This window comes from Leopardus geoffroyi, chromosome A1, assembly GCF_018350155.1.
Source record: "Leopardus geoffroyi isolate Oge1 chromosome A1, O.geoffroyi_Oge1_pat1.0, whole genome shotgun sequence".
Lineage (NCBI taxonomy): Eukaryota > Metazoa > Chordata > Mammalia > Carnivora > Felidae > Leopardus > Leopardus geoffroyi.
Genome location: NC_059326.1, coordinates 96,746,103 through 96,766,326, shown reverse-complemented (window position 1 = coordinate 96,766,326; position 20,224 = coordinate 96,746,103). Strand labels below are relative to the sequence as shown.

At 41.3% G+C, this 20,224-nt stretch overlaps 1 long non-coding RNA gene across 5 annotated transcripts in view; it reads left to right on the top strand.

Annotated features, from left to right (window-relative positions):
* LOC123602150 overlaps positions 1 to 19,931 on the top strand; it is a 62,936-nt gene extending 43,005 nt beyond the window's left edge. For 2 of the 5 annotated variants that reach the window (XR_006714393.1, XR_006714391.1), the window contains exons 6-9: positions 4,668 to 4,713; positions 10,684 to 11,171; positions 13,550 to 13,716; positions 19,888 to 19,931. This is a non-coding gene — a long non-coding RNA (uncharacterized LOC123602150). The remainder of the gene's footprint in view (positions 1 to 4,667; positions 4,714 to 10,683; positions 11,172 to 13,549; positions 13,717 to 19,887) is intronic. The other 3 variants (XR_006714399.1, XR_006714398.1, XR_006714397.1) reach the window with 3 other exon arrangements.
* Positions 19,932 to 20,224: the final 293 nt, after the last annotated feature.

Below are 20,224 nucleotides of genomic sequence, written 5' to 3'. Positions count from 1 at the left end.
CTCTGCTCTCTTCACGTAATCAGGCTTCCAAACTGCTGTCATTCTCTTTGTCTCTACCTGTGCTCAGGCTACTCCCTGTTCTGGACTTTCTCCCTGTCCCATCATGCAGCATACGTTCACATTTCCACATTCTCCCTATCATCCAAAATATATCTCAAATACCACCCCTTCTGCAAAACATTTTCTGCTTCTCAACCAGAAATCATGAATTCACACTTTGGTGTCCCCAGCCTCTTTGATGTGCACTCTCAAGGCATCTGCAGCCCAGAGAGGGGAAGTCCCTCATGTAACAGCAAGGCCTTGGAGGTCAGAGAATCAAAAATACAGAAAATAAGAAAATAAAGTTAATGACACCTTCCTTTGCTGGAAACCTGCCTCAAATAACCCCACTGGCAAGGATGCCCATAGGGGAGATCAGGAATGAGCATTTGAAATTGTTTGTAAAATTGGGGCACCTGGTTGGCTCAGTCAATTAAGTGTCCAACTCTTGATTTTGGCTCAGGTCATGATCTCAAGGTTGGTAAGTTCGAGCCTCACATCAGGCTCTGTGCTGACAACCTGGAACCTGTTTGGGATTCTCTCTCTCCCTCTGTCTGCCCTTACCCCGTTTGTGCTTGCACAGTCTCTCTCTCAAAATAAATAAGTAAATTTAAGGAAAAAAAAGGAGGCGCACCTGGGTGGTTCAGTCAGTTAAGCTTCCAACTTCAGCTTAGTTCATGATCTCACAGCTTGTGCGTTCGAACCCTGTGTCTGGCTCCGTTCTGACAGCTCAGAGCCTGGAGCCTGCTTCAGATTCTGGGTCTCCTTCTTTGTCTACCCCTCTCCTGTTTGCGCTCTGTCTCTCTCTCAAAAATCAATAAACATTAAAAAATTAAAAAAAAAAAAAGAAAAAGAAACCATAAGTGAAATCAAAATGTCAGGCCTTGGTAAGAGTAAGGTGGGCAGGCTGCGATGGGAAGGTCATTAAGAGACATTTTTCAGTCCTTGTAGTTGCTCTCTGTGCCCTCTCCTCCCTCTGCTACTTCTCTCCCCACTTCTCATGGACTGCTTTGCCTGCCACTCTAGATTTCTCTTCCTCGTAGGCTTTCCCTACTTGTGTTATATCTTCCATGTATGTGCCCCCTCTGATGCCTCATGGCCCCGTTGTAACTGTGTCCTTTCCTGATAAAATCTCTCAGCTGCTAAGGATCCTCTGATTCTCTCCTTATACCACAGTTTGCATTCCTAGGAGGGGACTGTGTTTGGCTCCATACAAACCTGGTAGAGCCAAGATTGTGGTACCTGGGTGTACTGGCAGTTCTTCCAGAAGATGTGGTGGGTATGGCAGGGCCTAGAATTAATGTGTGTCATCGATATTGAGTTTAAGAGGAGGGAAGACATGGGGGCACCTGGGTGGCTCAGCCAGTTTAGTGTTCAACTCTTGATTCTGGCTCAGGTCATGATCCCCACAGTGTGCTCCATACTGAGCATGGAGCCTGTTTAAGATTCTCTCTCTCTCTCTCTCTCTCTCTCTCCCTCTGCCCCTCCCCTGCTCATGCTCTCTCTCTCTCTCTCGATCTGTCTGAAAAAAAAAAAAAAGGTACCCTCAAGGAGCATCCACCAGAAGAGAGGATATGGTCCATCTGAACAATGTGATTCATGTGAAAAAGTTCTGTCCAAAATAGCAAAGTGACATATAGATAACGTTCCTTTACTTGTGACGACATTAGTAATAATAGTGACAATAACATCTATCGTGTACATAGTACTTATTAAATGCTAGAAAATTGTTCTAAGTGCCTTATGTATATTTTCTCATTTACTCCTCAAAGCAACCTTTTCAGGAAGGTTTTGTTAATATAATTATTTTATATATGATAAAACTGAGTCAAAGACGGGTTAAGTAACTGGCCCAAGGACACATGGATAATGACAGAACTAAGATTCAAACCTAGGAATTCTGGCTTGACTTTCCGTGCTAATAACTGCTATACTTTGCTTCTATTTTAAGTGGACAATGTGTTCCATATTCTTCCAGTGTGACATATCAGACTTTCAGAATACCTAAAACTTGGGCATTAAGCTATTCAGTAGTGCATGCAAATCACTTTACTTGATATGTAACTTGTCTGAAAGTTATTAATATTATTACTGCCGGCAAGTGGCTTTAGTCTAGGGAAAGAATACACACTTATAAGATTGCAAATGTGATGCGATTCATATGCATGGTTGACATGTTTAGAGCCCGTCATAGCTTTGTGGGAATGGACTTTTGGGATGGTACGTGGTTTTCCTCATGATTCAGGCTACCCCTACCTCAGAAAATCTGAGAGCTGCCATATACACAGGATTCACTTCCTTCTTGATGGAGAGCAACACAGTCTTCCGTGGGGAAACTATTAGATTAACATGCCATAGAAAGTTTACTTTTGTGAAATTTCACTGAACCAGAAACAGTTTCAACCCTACCTAGTTCAAACAAAAAAAGCTCTCCAGTTTGAGCCCAAACAACCAGGTGGTGAACTAGTACATCTTATGCATGTTGCTGATCAAGTATGTTTTCTACAATCTTGGCAGCGAGGGGATACCACTGATAGGGTAAATATGTCACTGATAATTTGTCAGTTTGCCCTACTAATGACAGAAACTGTAACTATCAAAATGATTAAAAAATTATCTAAGCAATAGCTGTCAACCCCGCAATTTTGAAGACCATCTTTGCCATAGAACATGCATGGGGTCAGCAACTACAGTATGAATTCTTCTAGATCTTAGTGGGTACCTACCCCTTGGCTACATGTAATTTCCACTGATGGCCTATAAGAAGAACCCTGTGGGTTTAATGCCTTTCTTACAAGGGTATATATGGAAAACAAAGATAAGGCTTTCATTGACATTTTTTTATCGTGTTCGAGATATATTTATTTTCATTACTGTATTCTTTTCTTATTATTTGTAAGAATGTTCCAAATCTAATATGCAGGGCAAAATTATTATTCAAAAAGAATTGTCTCCATTTTATTGAACCAAGATGTAATGTGACCTTTTAGAAGAGAACAGACCCCCATCCGGTGTTTGTTTGTTTGCTTCATGCACAAAATGAATGCGGTTGTGTCCCTTGAACAAAGCAAGAGATGCACAGAGCCACCTCAGGAAATAGACTGAGTTGAAAGATTTACAAACATAGTGCAGCCCAAGGAAAGATAAATTGTTGATGATACGGCTTCAGAAGCTGAGTCAACAAAGTTGGGAGTCAAAGAAAAAAGATACGCATTTATAGCAGAAAACAAAGAGAGAAAAATCCCCATCTTGAAAGTCACCCCCTTAATATTGAGTAATTGTTAACAGCCTACTTGCTGAAACCCACAATTCTTTGGCAATATTTTAGGATATTCCAGAGAAATCACCGAGATCTGCTGTGCATACTCTTCTACTTCGGCTCCTTCCCAACTGGCCAGATTTCTCCCTTTTATTTATGAGTTTGATTAAAATGTTAACAAAAACTATAGCTAAACTCAAATAATGCACTGGTCTGGGCATAAGGCGTACAAACTGCAAATACATGTATTTAGTAAGATATTAGGATCTTGCATCAGAAGTACGTGTTAAAATATGACTGCGCTGCCCCTGTGAAAAGGAAGTGGTTTTGTTACTTTATTTACCGATTAGGTTTTATTGCAGGCTGTATTATATTCTGACAGTTCTGTAGTGAAAGTGTATTCTGATGCCACTTAGGACGGCAGAGTGGTGCTAAATTTCTCAGAGAACAGAATAAAACTGCTTGGCAAACATATGTTTAAGTCATGTGTGGTTTGTCCAGTTTGGTTCAGAAGTGACTTTGCCTCAAAAGGAAAAAGTGCAATTCCATGAAAGAGGAATAATAAATATTTTTTACCTCTTTCAAAATTTCATTTATTTATTTATTTTGAGAGAGAGAGGGAGAGAGCACAGACATGTGAATGGGGGAGGGGCAGAGAGAGAGGGAGAGAGAGAATCCCAAGCAGGCTCTGCACTGCCAGTGCAGAGCCCGATACAGGACTTGAACTCACGAACCATAACATCATGACCAGAGCAGAAATCAAGAGTCAGATGCTTAGTCGACTGAGCCACCCAGGTACCCCAGGAATAATATTTTTTTTTTTTTAAAAAGGGAAGAGGAGTTAAAAAACATGGCTTTCAGCATTACATGTCAATTATATCTCAATAAAACTGGAAAATGAAGAATAGAAAGAATAAATCCATGACTTTGACTTTTTAGAGAGAAAAGTGTGGCAGACAATGGGAGAAATCAAAAGTTGGGCAGCAAGCAGTCTTTGTCCTACAGGAAGCGCCCACTGGTGTGTGGGGTGTGGGGTGCAGGATTGTAGCTTCTCATTTGCCTTAGGGGTCTTCTGGGGAACTTTGAAGGAGCTCCAGTACCACCAACACGTGTAAAACCTTGGATTGAGTAACTTGTTCGGTGAGTGTTACAGAGGACGAGCAAACGTTTCTAATAAATTTTAATTGGATAAATGAGTGATGTCTTGCAATACGAGTCTTACATGACGCTGAATGTCACATGATCACAACTGAGCCAACAGTTCATGCGATTCACTTTGATATACGCGTGGTTTGGATTACAGGCATGTTTCCGGAATGAATTATGCTCACAAACCAAGGTTTTACTGTACTTCATTTCTTCCTCTCAGCTGCCAGACTGAGGTGAGATGCAGTGTGAACGTGGAGCTGGTGCAGGTAGGGGGTTTTTGGTGAACTCTAATATGATAGTACGTTTTTGAAGGGATAGACAATAGGGCCCCGGGGACTTGTATCACCACCTTTCTTATCCACTCCATCCCCTTGTTATTTATTCTGTTGTGTCCTCATGAGCTTTCTATCTGGATTCTTAGTCCCGGCCTTTCAAATCCTGCAGGAATGACGCCATTGCCCTTGGGCCTTGAGTCTGATCTCATTCCTCCAACCTGATGTACAAAGTGTGACTAGAGAGTCCTGGCCTGAGCCCTATTGTGAAATGAAAGGTCATTTTTAGCATATGGAATCCTTGTCCCTCATCGAAAAAAAATTTCTCTCCCAGTATTAAGCTCTCGCTCTAAAATTTAACAACGCTGAAATCTTTATGAATGTGTGAAAGCCGTATATATTACCCCTTACTGACAAGCAGTGATGACTATATCAGAATAAGTCAAAATTAGTTTAAAAATAAATTTATTTGGCCATAAATATATCAATGTGACAAGAGTGACTGAGTTTGCTAATCGTTATTCTTGGTTTTACAGACATGAAATTTGTCTTCAAAGGCGAGTGAGAAGGGGGTGATACAGAGATCGGGAGATGAATGAACTCCTGAAGTTTACTTTGGAAAAATTCTGGTTTTTAAATCACATCCAGATTATCAGTGCGGTGCTTTGGAAAGTATCACGTGAGTTACAGTAAACTTCCCTGGTTAAAACAGAAAAAAAAAAAGAGGACATCAATAATTAAAATGTTGAGGGGTGCCTGGGTGGCGCAGTCGGTTAAGCGTCCGACTTCAGCCAGGTCACGATCTCGCGGTCCGTGAGTTCGATCCCCGCGTCGGGCTCTGGGCTGATGGCTCAGAGCCTGGAGCCTGTTTCCGATTCTGTGTCTCCCTCTCTCTCTGCCCCTCCCCCGTTCATGCTCTGTCTCTCTCTGTCCCAAAAATAAATAAACGTTGAAAAAAAAAATTAAAAAAAAAAATAATTAAAATGTTGAATGAGGGGCACCTGGGTGGCTCAGTTGGTTGAGCATCTGGTTGAGACCAGATCATGATCTCGCAGTTGACAAGTTCGAGCCCCACGTCAGGCTCTGTGCTGACAGCTCAGAGCCTGGAGCCTGCTTTGGATTCTGTGTTTCCCTCTCTCTCTGCCTCTAACCTACTTCCATTGTGTCTCCATCTCTCTCAAAAATAAAAAAACATTAAAAAAATTTTTTTTTAATGTTGAATGAGATTTAAATATATGACCCCTAGTTTTTGTTCCAGATTTGTTGGAGATCACTGTTGTCCACTGTCTAGGCCATTAGGGGACTGATGTAGGAAGGGTGGATACAAGTATTTTCAGTTTGAAAAACATTTATGGTAAGGCTGTGTTATAATTGTATGGAAAAGCCCGTTTTTAGATATACAGTTCACCTGAATGAAGAGCTATTTCACCTCTACTATGGGAAGACGCTCTTGACAGATGTTTGGCAGTTGAATGTGGCATGGAGGGAGCTATCTCAGGGTGGGATAAAGTATGTAAATATAGTCCATACCATAGTAATTTGTTACTGGAAAAAGAAAGTCACTGGTACGCGACTCTACAGGACTTATTCTGGGTCTTACTTGGATGTCTTGTGCACAGTGTTGACCTTAATAGCAGCCATCTCCCATGGAGGGTTCATGGCAGTGTGGCAGGTTAGGAAAAGTGGGGGAGACATAACTTGTAATCCCTTAGACAGTTTGTGGAGATTAGTTGTTCTCTCAGCTTCTCAAGAGGAGAAGAGACTGATGGGCAAAGCAAAAGAGAAATCTGGAAGATGGTGTACAGAACACAAAGTGGCTATGCTACACGTTTCCACTAAGCCTCCCAGAGTGAGTCACAGCAGGAGGCACAGATTGAAGCATATCAAGGTGTTCTTCAAGAAGTTATCCAAATGCGTAATGTCACACACTGGGAGAACTTGACCACCTCCAGTTGTGAAATAGAAAAATGGCTACTCTTTCCTTTACCAAAATTGGATAGCTTGTTGTTGGTGAGACCAACCTGTATGGTGTCTTCTTTCTCCCCAGCTGAATGGTGGGCATAACTTTTGCCTCTACATTCCTCTGTAGACCAGGAAGGGAAGTTGAATCCAGTGGTGACGTGAGAACATGGTCCCGGAATTTTCAGAGTACACAGGTTCCTCTGGTCTATGGACGTGAACTCTAGGGGGGTTGGAACAAAGCCACTTATACCTAGTCTCCTCTTGAGTTCTCTTTCTGAGGACCTGGCTGTGAGGCAGTTTGTGTTGCCTGGACCCTGTGAGGTCTGTTCCAGCGCCTGGTCTCCCCTGCTCTGCAGAACATGAGCTGAGAAAATGTGCTGTAGTCAGAGACAACCCCACCAAGAAGAGTGGAGTCCGCCTGGAGAAGATAGGAAGCTGCTATACCTGGAGATGCTGGACACGCAGACAGCAGGACTGACAAGCCGATGATCAAGGAAGTCACTAGAAACGAGAGACAGGGAGGAAGGTAGGCCTCATACTTCACAGTGAAGAGGCAGAGGCATATCCTCGGACTCACATTACTTCAGAGAAGAAAGTACATACATCTGTCATACAGTAAGGAAAGATAGCCAAGTTGAAGCATGTTACGGTAAAATAGGATAGAAAAAGGATTTTTCGGTACAATGAATTGCCTCAGATCTGACAGGGAGATGTGACTGGCATTATACCATTAATAGCATTTAAGACTAAAAAGACAACTGACATAGGCTTGGCCAATTTTTCAAAAAACATACTGGAAAAAAACCCCCAAATCTCTCATAGTGAAGGGAATGCTGTATTCCTTTATATTTTTCCCTCTGGGTGGGCATGGAGGACATGTGTTACTTCTCTGTGGAGAATGTCAGATTTTCAGGTAGCCATGATGTGAGTGTGAATCATCTTCTGTAGATCATAAAAAGGCAATTTTAAAGTAGTGAAACCAAGGTGATTTTGAAGGAAATGTTATAAGGAATTATAACGAACAATGATTGAAAATGGAGGTTTGGGCCGTGGAACCTGTATCTTTGAACTTACCCAGCGTGGCCTGTGGGAAAAATAAAAGAGAAGCCCTGATGAGGCATGGTCTGACTTGATCTGATACACAATTATAGAAAGGATGCATTCATATTACAATATTATAAACAGGGAAAGAACTGTATATGATAGCCCATCAAAAAAGTGTGTTTGAGATCCAACATCTTGATACTAAAAGAGATATAGTCACAGGGCACCTGGGTGGCTCAGTCAGTTAAGCATCCGACTTCAGTTCAGGTCATGATCTTGCAGTTCATGAGTTCAAGTCCAGCACTGGGCTCTGTGCTGACAGCTCAGAGCCTGGAGCCTGCTTTGGATTCTGTGTCTGCCTCGCTCTCTGCCCCTCCCCCGCTCATGCTCGGTCTCTGTCTCTCAAAAATAAATACACGTAAAAAAAAAAAAAAAGGAATATAATCAGTGCATGAAAACCACTAGTTAGAAACTCATACTGTTCTGTACATGATTTTAAAATATCAAGATAGGGGCACTTGGGTGGCTCAGTCACTTAAGTAGCCAACTCTTGATTTTGACTCAGGTCATGATCTCATGGTTTGTGAGTGTGAGCCCTGCATTGGGCTCTGTGCTGACAGCACACTGAGCCTGCTTCAGATCCTCAGTCTCCCTCTCTCTGTCCTTCTTCCACTCGTGAGCTCTCTCAAAAGTAAATAAATGTAAAAAAAAATTAAAACCATCAAAATAAATATTTTTAAATGTTCTCATGCACATTGGAAAGCCTGAAATTCCATGCATTGCTTTGATGTCTCTGAGCCTCCCTCCCTCCCCCCACCAGAGCCTCGCTGGGAGTTCCCTGCTTTCCTCAGGTCTGTCCCCAACAAGTGAGAAATCTCACACTGGGTAGTTCCCTATCATCTGGCCTCACTGCTCCCCACCTGGACCTCAACCTAATAGGTTCACTTTTCTGCAGGCCAGCAAAATTACCAAGACAATTCCATCCTTCTGTAGGGACCAGGGGTCACCTCCCACTCTTGCCACTACAGAGCCTGCGTCTCATGGCCCCTGCTGGTTCATCTTGCCATGTGGGCCTTGCATGCAACTCCCATGTGGGCCTTGCATGCCGTGTAGTGCCCTCCTCTCCCAGGCTGGGAGTACTGTAAGTGACCCACTGCCATTACTGGGGACTGTGCATTTGACCATCTCATACCTTTTAGGGCCTGGGATCCCTACTTCACCAACAGGGTGAATAGGAGGTGGTCAGGATAGCATGTAGGCATAAGCTTTGGTGTTTCTCCTTCCTTTCCCAAATGCATCCTGACAGCCCTTTTAGCTCCAACCAAGGTCAAATCAGGACTTGGTCTCTTAGGAAGTTTTTGCCGTGTTATCAATGTTTGCAAGTGAGTTATAGGTTCTCCCCGTGCACTGCAAGGTCCTATGCTTTCTTTGCCTGTAAAAGATAGCTCATTAAGCTCTAATCCAATAGCCCAATAAAAAAGGAACAATAGAGACAAAACAGTGGAAGAAATCATAATGCATTTTATAATTCTTCCTGAAATCTGGTCCAAGCTGGCCTGGTTAGAAATCCATTTCTAAGAAGAAAGAACTACTTTTAAAAAGAAAAGAACTTTTATGAACCCTTGCTATTATGCATGGCTCAGAGTTATATGAAGAAAATAAATCATTCTAATATGTTTACCAAAGCTTATAGTTACTCGTGACAATAAGAATGGGTGTTAAGTCCATAGATTAGGGGTTGCAAACTCAACTCATGACAAGAACCAGGCAGGTAATTAAATGGCTGAAGCAGGGTGGAGGATGATCTAATTTTAAATGTTGGCAACTAATTAAAATGTATTAAAAGTCCTGCATAAGCCAAACAAAACACATCTGGGGACCACATGTCCAAGGGCAAGCCTAGAGCGACTTTTGAAATCCTGTTCATTCTTCAAGGCCTGAATTGTGGGCATGCCCCTCCAAGAATCCTGTGACTGCAGGGGTGGGTCAGGCTGAGCCTGCTCTTCCTGGAGCTTTTATTGAACTGGTCATGAGAAGTACAAGCGATGGCCCTTTTGTTCCCTCACTGTTGCCTCAGTGGGGCTTTTATTCCTCGTAGGATTGAAGGTCCTTGGGAACAGAGACCATGTTTTATGTTTCTCTCATTGTTTTCACACCTTTTAGTTCCTGACTCAATAATAATAGTAATAATAATAATAAATATAATAATGGCAGCAGCTACCATTTATAAAGCTCTTTCCGGGAGTCTGACCCATTTCTTTTTTTAAAAATGTTTTTACATTTATTTATTTTTTGAGAGACATAGACAGAGCACAAGTTAGGGAGGGGAAGAGAGAGAAGGAGACACAGAATCTGAAGCAGGCTCCAAGCTCCCAGCTGTTAGCACAGAGCCCGACATGAAGCTCGAACTCACAAACCGTGAGATTATGACCTGAGCCGAAGTCGGATGCTTAACCAACTGAGCCACCCAGGCGCCCCGAGTCTGACCCATTTCTAATGGGTTTTACTTATATGATTTAATTTTCACAATCCTTGTGAGGGAGGTACTATTGTCATCCCATTTTACTGATTGGCCAGCTGAGGCGCAGAGAAGTGAAGTGACTGGTCAAGGTCGCCCAGCTGGTGAGATGTGGAGCCAGTTAATTTGGCCAGTCGGATTCCATAGCATGTGTGCTCAGGCACTACAGTACAACTATTAACTAGTTCAACATAGTTGTTTTCTAGCTAAGAATTTTAAACTTTTTTGCGCCACAATGTTTCGCACATAGTGCTAGTGACTCTTAAGATGGTGAGCTGAAAAACCTTTCTGTTTTATTTCCACCTCTCTTCCCTTTCTGTCTTGTGTCCGCTTTTGATTCCTAATAAGGAACGGAATAGTGGAATTAACATAGAGCAACGATACTCGTAAGATGCCAAAATAGCCACATAATTTGTTCGTATTCTTTGCTCAAAATTAAGCGGTTGTCGGTGTAGGCTCACCAGTCTGGAAGTTTTGTGTGGGCACTCCGCAGCGGAATCGCCAGATAAGAGATACTGAATAGTTTTGCGACAAGAATTTGAGAGGAAAGAGGGAAGGTCGCGGCGGTGAGGAGTTTGCCCTTTCTGCAGTTGACAGCGGTGAATAAATTACTGGTGAGATGAACTGGGAAAGGGTCTAGGGTTTTGTGACTGCAGGCATATCAATATTTGACCCCTGCTTCATTAGTGTTTCTTCTCTAGGTGGAAGAGAAACGATTCATGCATCAGACTTTTTCATTGTGTACTCAGGGTCATAAAACATATCTGATAAACATTTCTGAGGTCAAGTTGCTCTGAGATTGTGTTATCGTTACTAACTATTCTTTGTGTAATAGCAGAACTCGTTTTGTAAGACACAAATGACCCTATTCTCCTGGTCTGAATGGAAGATGGAGATTTGCTCGTCACATCCACCCGTGTATGTTCTGGTATGTTCTAAGTTTATTTTATTATTATTATTATCTTTTATTTAGAGAGAGATAGAGAGCAAGTGGGGAAGGGGCAGAGGGAGAGAGGGAGAGAGAAAATCCCAAGCAGGCTTCGCACTGTCAGTGCAGAGCCCGATGTAGGGCTCAAACTTACAAACTTTGAGATCATGACCTGAGTCGAAGTCAAGACTCAGAAGCTTTGCCAACGGAGGGACCCAGGGGCCCCTGTTCTGATACGTTCTAACACCACTTGAGAGTTGCTTGGCTCTCTGGCTGTTGAGAAAAGCCTTAACGGTTTGCTTTCTAGAGCCAGGATACATGCACTGTGGGAGGATGTAGAAAAGAATAAAAATGGACTCCTTCACCTTCTCGATCTCAAGTCCTCTCCTGGCCAGACTGCTGCAGACAGAGGTGGCACATGGCCTTTGGACATAGCCCTTCGATGCTGCTGTGAACATGAATCATGACGATATTTTGAGAAGTCCTTCTACTGATGCTCAGGCTGAAAGCTGTGGTCACTTGACCACATATCTGCACCTAACATGTCAACATCCTCGCCATACACCTCAGTCCTTCTGCTGCCAATCACAGCTTGTCTATCTTAAGTCCCATCCCCTCAGGACCCTGCATTCTTTGCAATGATAATGGGTGCTAATGGAATAATTTGAGAGACTAATCTCTGATAATGTTACTCTTCTCAAGTAAAAGTCTATTTTAGTCTAGTTAAAATGCAGAGCACCTTTAGAAGGTCTTTATGGAGTGACAGGAAAATTGGAAATTTCTGACAGACCAATCAAGAGGAGATATTTTGGTGAGTGAAGCCTTTTATAACTCTACAACTTATGCCAGCTAAGGAGACGGCAGCTGCCTAAAACTCATAGATGTGCAATAACTCATGTAGCAGTGATCTGGCTGTGGTCACACACACACACATACACACACACACACACACACACACTCCCTGTCACCTCTTCAGGATATATGAATATTAACTCACGGTGCTACGCTGAAAGCCTAGCAACCAAAAGGTAGAAGTTTGCATAGTCTAACAAAAAATGCATAGAAAATTTTATCCGATATAATTTGACATTTAAAAGTGTATAGAACAATTTGACGATGCTCAAAATTTTTCAACACTTGAAATATTTCATTATTGAGGAACATTTAAGTATATTTTGTTATGCCCATCAACGAATGTTGTACTGTGCAATTATTTAAATAGTCAGAAAGCAAGGTGAGCAAAAAAATTCAAAAAGTACACACACACACGCAGAAATGCACACCTATAAATTTTTTTTTTTTTTCAACGTTTATTTATTTTTGGGACAGAGAGAGACAGAGCATGAACGGGGTAGGGGCAGAGAGAGAGGGAGACACAGAATCGGAAACAGGCTCCAGGTTCTGAGCCATCAGCCCAGAGCCCGACGCGGGGCTCGAACTCCCGGACCGCGAGATCGTGACCTGGCTGAAGTCGGACGCTTAACCGACTGCGCCACCCAGGCGCCCCAGAAATGCACACCTATATATTTGTGAGACCATACATATTCCAGTGTAATACAGGAAGTCTATAGAACAATATCTGAGCAATGTGTGTGTGTGTGTGTGTGTGTGTGTCTGAGGATGCCTCTAATGTTAAGCTTTATCTTTCTTTGCATTTTGGACAATTCACGTGTATCATTTGAAAAGTAATTAATAGACGAATGCAATGGTGATGAAAGAAATAAGTCTCTGTGTGTCATGACAGCACCAGCTCTTGATTTGTTACCAGATAAAGAGGCAGACAGCCTCCAGTCCTGTTTTTCCTCATCTACAAGATGTACTATATCAACATGGTCCTGGCAAGCAAGGTCCAGTATTTCTATATCCTGATGGGAGAAGGCAAAGGGTAATTAGTGCCTCCCGAAGCAGGAAAGGCAGGTGGGTGCTGGGCTTCATGTCGGGCATGCAAAGCCTTTCTCAGCAGAAGTGAGGGTGCCGGAGGCTATCTTGGTGGCCGTCCTGGCCTGGAAGCCAGTGTGCTTTGCTTTGTCTGTTCCCCCAACACACTGCCTATCCTAACCCCACTTTTAGCAATTTCTTCTTGCTTGATTTCACAGCACCAGTGAGTTAGCTGCACTAGCTGAGTGTTCTGCAGGTTGACTGAGTGAGTACTTTTTGATGAGAACCACTCCCAAGTGACTGCTTTTGGTCAGGATCTTTGGTGTTGGGACAATTGCAGACTCTGGCTTCTAGGACCACCCGAAGACCCTAAGGTCTTCTAAACTCCTAAGACCCTAAGCTCCTCTAAGTCTGAGGAGCTGTTCTAGTGTCCTTCAGCCTCCCTGCCAAGCCTTGTTATGAGGGGCAAATAAATAACAGAGATTGTTTTTACATTACAGTAAAAATGACAGAATTCTGCTTCTGTCCCCAGTGGAGCAATGGAGACTGCATTTGCCCATCCACGTTAAATAACCAAATCTAGAAAAATAATTAAAACAATGGGTTGCAGAAACAGGACACCAGGAAGCACAGGATACTGATCCACAGTAGAGGAGAAACAAACAAGGTAAGTATCTATGATTGTCCTACCTTCCTTCCTACAGAGAGTTTCCATGCCATAGCACAGGGAGGGGGAAGATAGATAGAGTCCAGAAGTCTCCCTGAGTTAGGAGAGATAGACTTCAAAATTTTGTTAAGCCCAGGTGGCTGAAATTTGCAGGGAAGAATATTGGAGAAGAGAGCTGCTCCCCACATGAGAGGGGCGCGGAGAGCGAGCTCTGGAGATCTCAAGGCTCCCAGCTCACCCTGAGTCCTCAGCTGATAGTGATCAGTGCATGCATCTGAGGAGACTATTTGAGGACAGGGAAATAACTACTGGAAAGGGAAGATTGAACAACTCACAAAGCTTGCACAGGGCGAGGAAGGCCTCGTGTTTTTCTAGATAGCTTAGAGAAACCCTATATTGTGTGGACATCAGAGTTGGTTCTATACTAAAAGCTGTTGTGGTTTCACCCAACAAAGCTTGAAGTAGAACCTTGAAAGGTTTAAACTGTTTATTACTAACTTAGCTGTACCTTGGGATAAAACTCAAGAATATTTAAAGGTATGGAAAAATACCCAACACTCAATAAGATGAAATTTGCAAAGTTTGGCCTCTCATCTAAAATTACTTGTCAGGCAAAGAAGCAAGGAAAGGCAGCCTGTAATGAGGAGAAAAATTAACAGAAAGAGAGAAAGATGACACAGACAGTATAAAAATAGGCACAGAGATTAAGAGTTATTATAAATAGACTCCATATATTCAAGAAGGTAGAGGAAAGAATGACCATATGAAAGAAATATATGGAAGATATGAAAAAGATGCTACTCAAACTTTTAGATAAAAAATACAAAGTCTGAGATGAAAAATACACTAGAGGAAACTAAGAGTAGATTAACTGCAGATCACACATTGTTGAGGAAAAGATAAGTGAATATGAGGACATGAAAGAAGAAAAGAAACCATCTAAACTTAAAAATAAACAAAAGATGGGGCACCTGGGTGGCTCAGTCGGTTAAGTGTCTGACATCGGCTCAGGTCATGATCTCACAGTTTGTGAGTTCGAGCCCTGCATCTGGCTCTGTGCTGACAGCTCAGAGCCTGGAGCCTGCTTCAGATTCTGTGTCTCCTTCTCTTTCTGCCCCTTCCCTGCTCATGCTCTGTCTCTCTCAAAAATAAAATAAGCATTGGGGCGCCTGGGTGGCGCAGTCGGTTAAGCGTCCGACTTCAGCCAGGTCACGATCTCGCGGTCCGTGAGTTCGAGCCCCGCGTCGGGCTCTGGGCTGATGGCTCGGAGCCTGGAGCCTGTTTCCGATTCTGTGTCTCCCTCTCTCTCTGCACCTCCCCCATTCATGCTCTGTCTCTCTCTGTCCCAAAAATAAATAAACGTTGAAAAAAAAAATTTAAAAAAAATAATAATAAAATAAGCATTAAAAAAAAAACTTGAAAAATAAAAGGTGAACCATATCAGCTCTGGGATGACTTCAGGTGTTTTAAGGTAAATGTAACAGAGAATTCCCCAAACAGAGGGGGTTAGTACAGAAAAACTATTTGAAAAATAATGGCTCTAAAGAATGAGAAGACAAGCCACAGACTAGGAGAAAACATCTGTAAAAGACACAACTGATAAAGTACTGTGATTCAAAATACACAAAGAACTCATAGAACTCAACTCTAAGAAACTGAGCAACCGGATTTAAAAATGGGCAAAGGAGATGAACAGACACCTCCCCCGAGAAGATATACAGATGGGAAGTAAGCATATGAAAAGACATTCAACATGCACACCAACCCCAAAATGGCAACAACAAATGCTGATGAGGATGTGGAATAATGCAAACTCTCATTCACTTCTGGTGGGAGTGAAAAAAATGGTACAACCACTTTAGAAGACAGTTTGGCAGTTTCTTACAAAACTGAACATATTCTTACCATACAATCCAGCAACTGTGCTCCCTGATGTTTATCCAGATGAATGAAAACTTATTTCCACACAAAACCCTGCACAGGGATGTTTATAGAAGCTTTATTTACAATTTCCCCAAACTGGAAAATAGATGAATAAATAAATAAACTGTGGTACCTCCAGGCAATGGAATATTATTCAGCTAAAAAGAAATGACCTATCAAGCCAGACATGGGAAAAAAACTAAATGTGTATTTCTAAGTGAAAGAAGTCACTCTGAAAGGCTACATACTATATGATTCCAGTTATATGGTATTCTGGAAAAGGCAAAACTGTGGAGACCGTAAAAAGATGAGTGGTCACCAGTGGTTCCATCCTAGGAAGGAATAAACTAGCATAACAAAGGGGATTTTTAGGGCAGTGAAACCATTTTGAGTGATACTACAGTGAAGATTAAACTCTGACAGTAAGCTTTGAATGATAACCATGTGTCAATGTGGATTCACTGATTGCAACAAATGTAGCAATCTGGTGTGGCAAGTCCCTAGTGGGGGAATGAACAGGAGGCTATGTGGGATGTTTCTTCATTTGCTTCTCAATTTTGCTGTGAACCTAAAACTTCTCCCCAAAATAAAGTTTATTAGTTAAAAAACAGTGGCCAGAATTTTTCTAAAGTTGATAAAGATAATAAACTCAGAGGTCCAACAATTTCAGCAAGTTGTTACTACAGATAAAACCAAAAATGAAACTGTACCATAAAATTTCTATTCAAATTGTTTATAACCAGTCACAAGGAGAAAATCTTAAAAACACTTAAGAAAAGATACATTGTGTACAGAGAACAAGGGTAAGAACAAGAGCCAATTTTTTCATAACAGAAGCCAGAAAAAAATGCAGCAACCTTTTTGAGATATTTAAACAAACAAAAACATGTCAACCTAGAATTCTATGTCCAGTGAAAGTATCTTTCAAAAGGAAGAAGAAACAAAGCCTCCTTCAGACATACAAAAGCTGAACGATTTAATTACTGTTAGACTTTTACTCTAAAAGTGGTAAAGGCAATCCTTTGGACAGAAGAAAAATGTTACCAGATACAAATCCCAGTTTACATAAAGGAAGGACTAGCACTGGAAATTATACAATGATATAAAAGCTGTGTTTTTGTTTCATTTTACAAATCTCTTTACAATATAGTGCCGTGTTTAAAATTAACAAGGGTGAGGGGTGCCTGGATGGTTCAGTGGGTTGGGCGTCTGACTTCTGCTCAGGTCATGATCTTGTGGTCATGATCTTGTGGTTCATGGGTTCGAGCCCCTCATCAGGCTGACAGCTGGGAGCCTGGAGCCTGCTTCGGATTCTGGGTCTCCCTCTCTCTCTGCCTCTCCCCCGCTTACACTCAGTTTCTGTCTCTCTCCCAGAAATAAATAAACATTAAAAAAATAAAATTAACAGGGCTGCATTTTGGAATTTATAATGTATGCAGAAGTACGTAGAAGTGTGTTTGTTCTCTTGACTATAAGAGAGCAGAGGCTGGGAGACGAGGAATGTAACTGTATCATGGTAAGGTCCTTTTATTGAAAGTAGACTACGGTAAGTTAAAGAGATACAGTAAAATCTCCAAGGCATCCACTAAAAAACCAAAACAAACCAATAAACAAAAACAAGTCCATAACAAGGTATAGCTGTTAGATAAATAAAGGAGATAAAATGGGATAATAAAAATATTTTATCCAAAGAAGACTGAAGAGGAGAGAAAATGCAACAAAAAGTAAGTGGGGGCACATAAAAAATAATAAGCAAGATAGTCGTGTTAACCACAATCCTATCAATAGCTATGTAATATGCATATGGCTGGACAGTCCAATTAAAGGGCATAGAGCCATATATTAAATATAAAAAGCAAGTCTTTAAAATTAAAATTAAAAGTTAAAATGCAGTCTGCCTACAAGACACACATTTTAAGTGTAAAGGCACAAATAGGTTAAAAGTAAAAGGATAAGATAATATGTGACATACTAACATTAAGCAACAGAAAGCCAGATTGGCTTAGATTTGGCCAGGATATGTTACACTGAACACCAAATGCATGAACTATAGAAAAAAGTGATTAAATAGAACTTCACTGAAACTAAAACATTTGTTCTTTATAGGGCACTTTTACAGAAATAAAAAGACAAGTCATTGGGAAAAATGTTTTTGAAATAGGTATTTGACCAAGGGCTTACATTTAGGCTATGCAGAGAACACTTACAATTCAAAATTAATACGACAAAAACCTAATTTAAAAATCGCTAAGAGATTTGACTACTTTACTGAAGAAGATATATGGATATCATATTAATACTTTATAGGTTGCTCAATATTCAGAGTTCTTTATGGAAATGTAAATTAAAACCCCAAAGAGTTGTTCATATAAAGCTTCTAGAATCCCTAATATTAAAACACTATTTTAAGAGTGGGTAATGACCCGAAAGAAATGAAATTCTCATACACCCAGATGGGGATGTAAATGGTGAACCATTTTGGAAAAAAGTTTGCCAATTTCTTGAAAAGCAAAAAGCATTACCTACTAGACGACACAGATATTCTACTCCTAAGCATTTATCCAAGAGAAATGAAAACATTTGACTGCATGAAGATTTGCATAAATGTTCATAGGAACTGTAATTTTTTTAAATTTAAGTTTATTTATTTATTTTGGGGAGAGGGACAGAGAGAGAGAGAGAGAGAGAGCGAGAGCGGGGAAGGGGCAGAGAGACAGGGAGAGAGAGAATCCCAAGCAGGCTCTGTACCAACAGCATGCTGCCTGATGCAAGGCTCAAACCCATTAACCATGAGTTCGTGACCTGAGCCGAAACCAAGAGTTGGACGCTTAACTGACTGAGTCACCCAGGCACCCTGCAGCTTTAATTTTTAATAGCTAAAAACTGGAAACAACCCATTTACCCATCAGGAGGTGAATGGATAAATGCCTTGTGGTATATCCATATGATGGAAAAATAATCAATGATTTAAAAAGAGTGAACTTTTATTTTTTTCAACAGTTAAAAAATGTTTATTAATTTTGAGAGAGAGAGAGGGAGAGCATACGACTGAGTGGGGGTGGGGGGTAGCTCAGAGAGAGAGGAAGAGAGAATCTTGAGCATGCTCCACACTGTCAGTGCAGAGCCTGACTCTGGGCTCAGTCTCACGAACGCAGAGATCATGCCCTGAGCTGAAATCAAGAGTCAGTTGCTTAAATGACTGAGCCACCCAGGCACCCCCAAAACAGTGAACTTTTAAAATACACAACATTATAAATGAGTCTCTAAATAATTATGTTCTGTGAAAGAAGCTAAGTGCCTACCTACAAAAATGATTACGTATCATATGATTCCACTTATATATAATTTTAGAGAATGAAAATTAGTCCATGTGATGTAAAGCAGATCATTGGTTGCCTGGGGTGGGGTTGGGGGGAGTCGTGGAAGGGCAGTAAAGATTGATAGAAAAGGGGCTCAAAGAAACTGTGGGTATGATAGACAATGTTCATCATAAGGGCGGTGATGATCTCACGAGTGTATACATATGTCAAAACTAATCAAATTATGGTCTTTAAATATGTGCAGTGTTTTATGTGTCCATTATACCTCAATAAAGCTGTAAAGTTTTGAAGATGCCAGATGAGACATTGGTAGACCAGGGATGGCCTCCCAAAATATGGCTGCCTGAATCCAAAGTATAACTCTGTGCAAGCGGATCAGCGTCTGCACCGGAGGTTGGGACTTCCAGGTTTAATAGCAAAGGGAATGTTCAGGGCGAGAACTTCCTTATAAGGAGAACTCAGGGTTTGGCTTTGTGGAGCAGTCTGTTGTATCATGGAGTTCAATACACTCTATGCTGCATTGCCTTACGGTACAGACACGTAGAAAGGAGAAAGGTGGGTTATTTGTAGATGAAATATCAAGGGAACACAATATAGCAACCAGGCAGTGGCTTTGATAGTCATGACCTTAGATCTTAAACATAGGTAACAAAAACATGTGGAAGGTGATCTGGTACTGAAAGTTATGAAGAAATGGTTTTCTAAAGCCATGTATGAAAATTAGCCTCACCTTTAAATATCTGAGTATGTCCAAATGCCGTTGCAATACACTGGTTGCCATTAGAATGGAGTAAAGCACAAATACTCTTCTGTCTGGAATAGATGGATTTCATCTAAAAGTATCAGCAAAAATTTATTTTTACATGTCAGTAGAATTATATTTGTATTGCGTTGTAAGAAATATTATTTTTTAATTTTATTTTATTAGAAATGCTTATTTACTTTTGAAAGAGCACGCACACAAGCAGGGGAGGGGCAGAGTGAGAGAGGGAGACACACACAGAATCTGAAGCAGGCTCCAGGCTCTGAGCTGGCAGCTCCATGCGGGGCTGGAACCGAAGAACTGTGAGATCATGACCTGAGCTGAAGATGGATGCTTAACCAACTGAGCCACCCAGGCACCCCTGTAAGAAATATTATTATGTTCCTGTTACATACCATGAAGAAAATGTTGAGGAAAGGTGAATCTTTATGGCTTATTTGACTTTATTAGTAGAACCAGACTCACGAAGGGACCACCTGAACCCAGTAATTTAGATTTCATA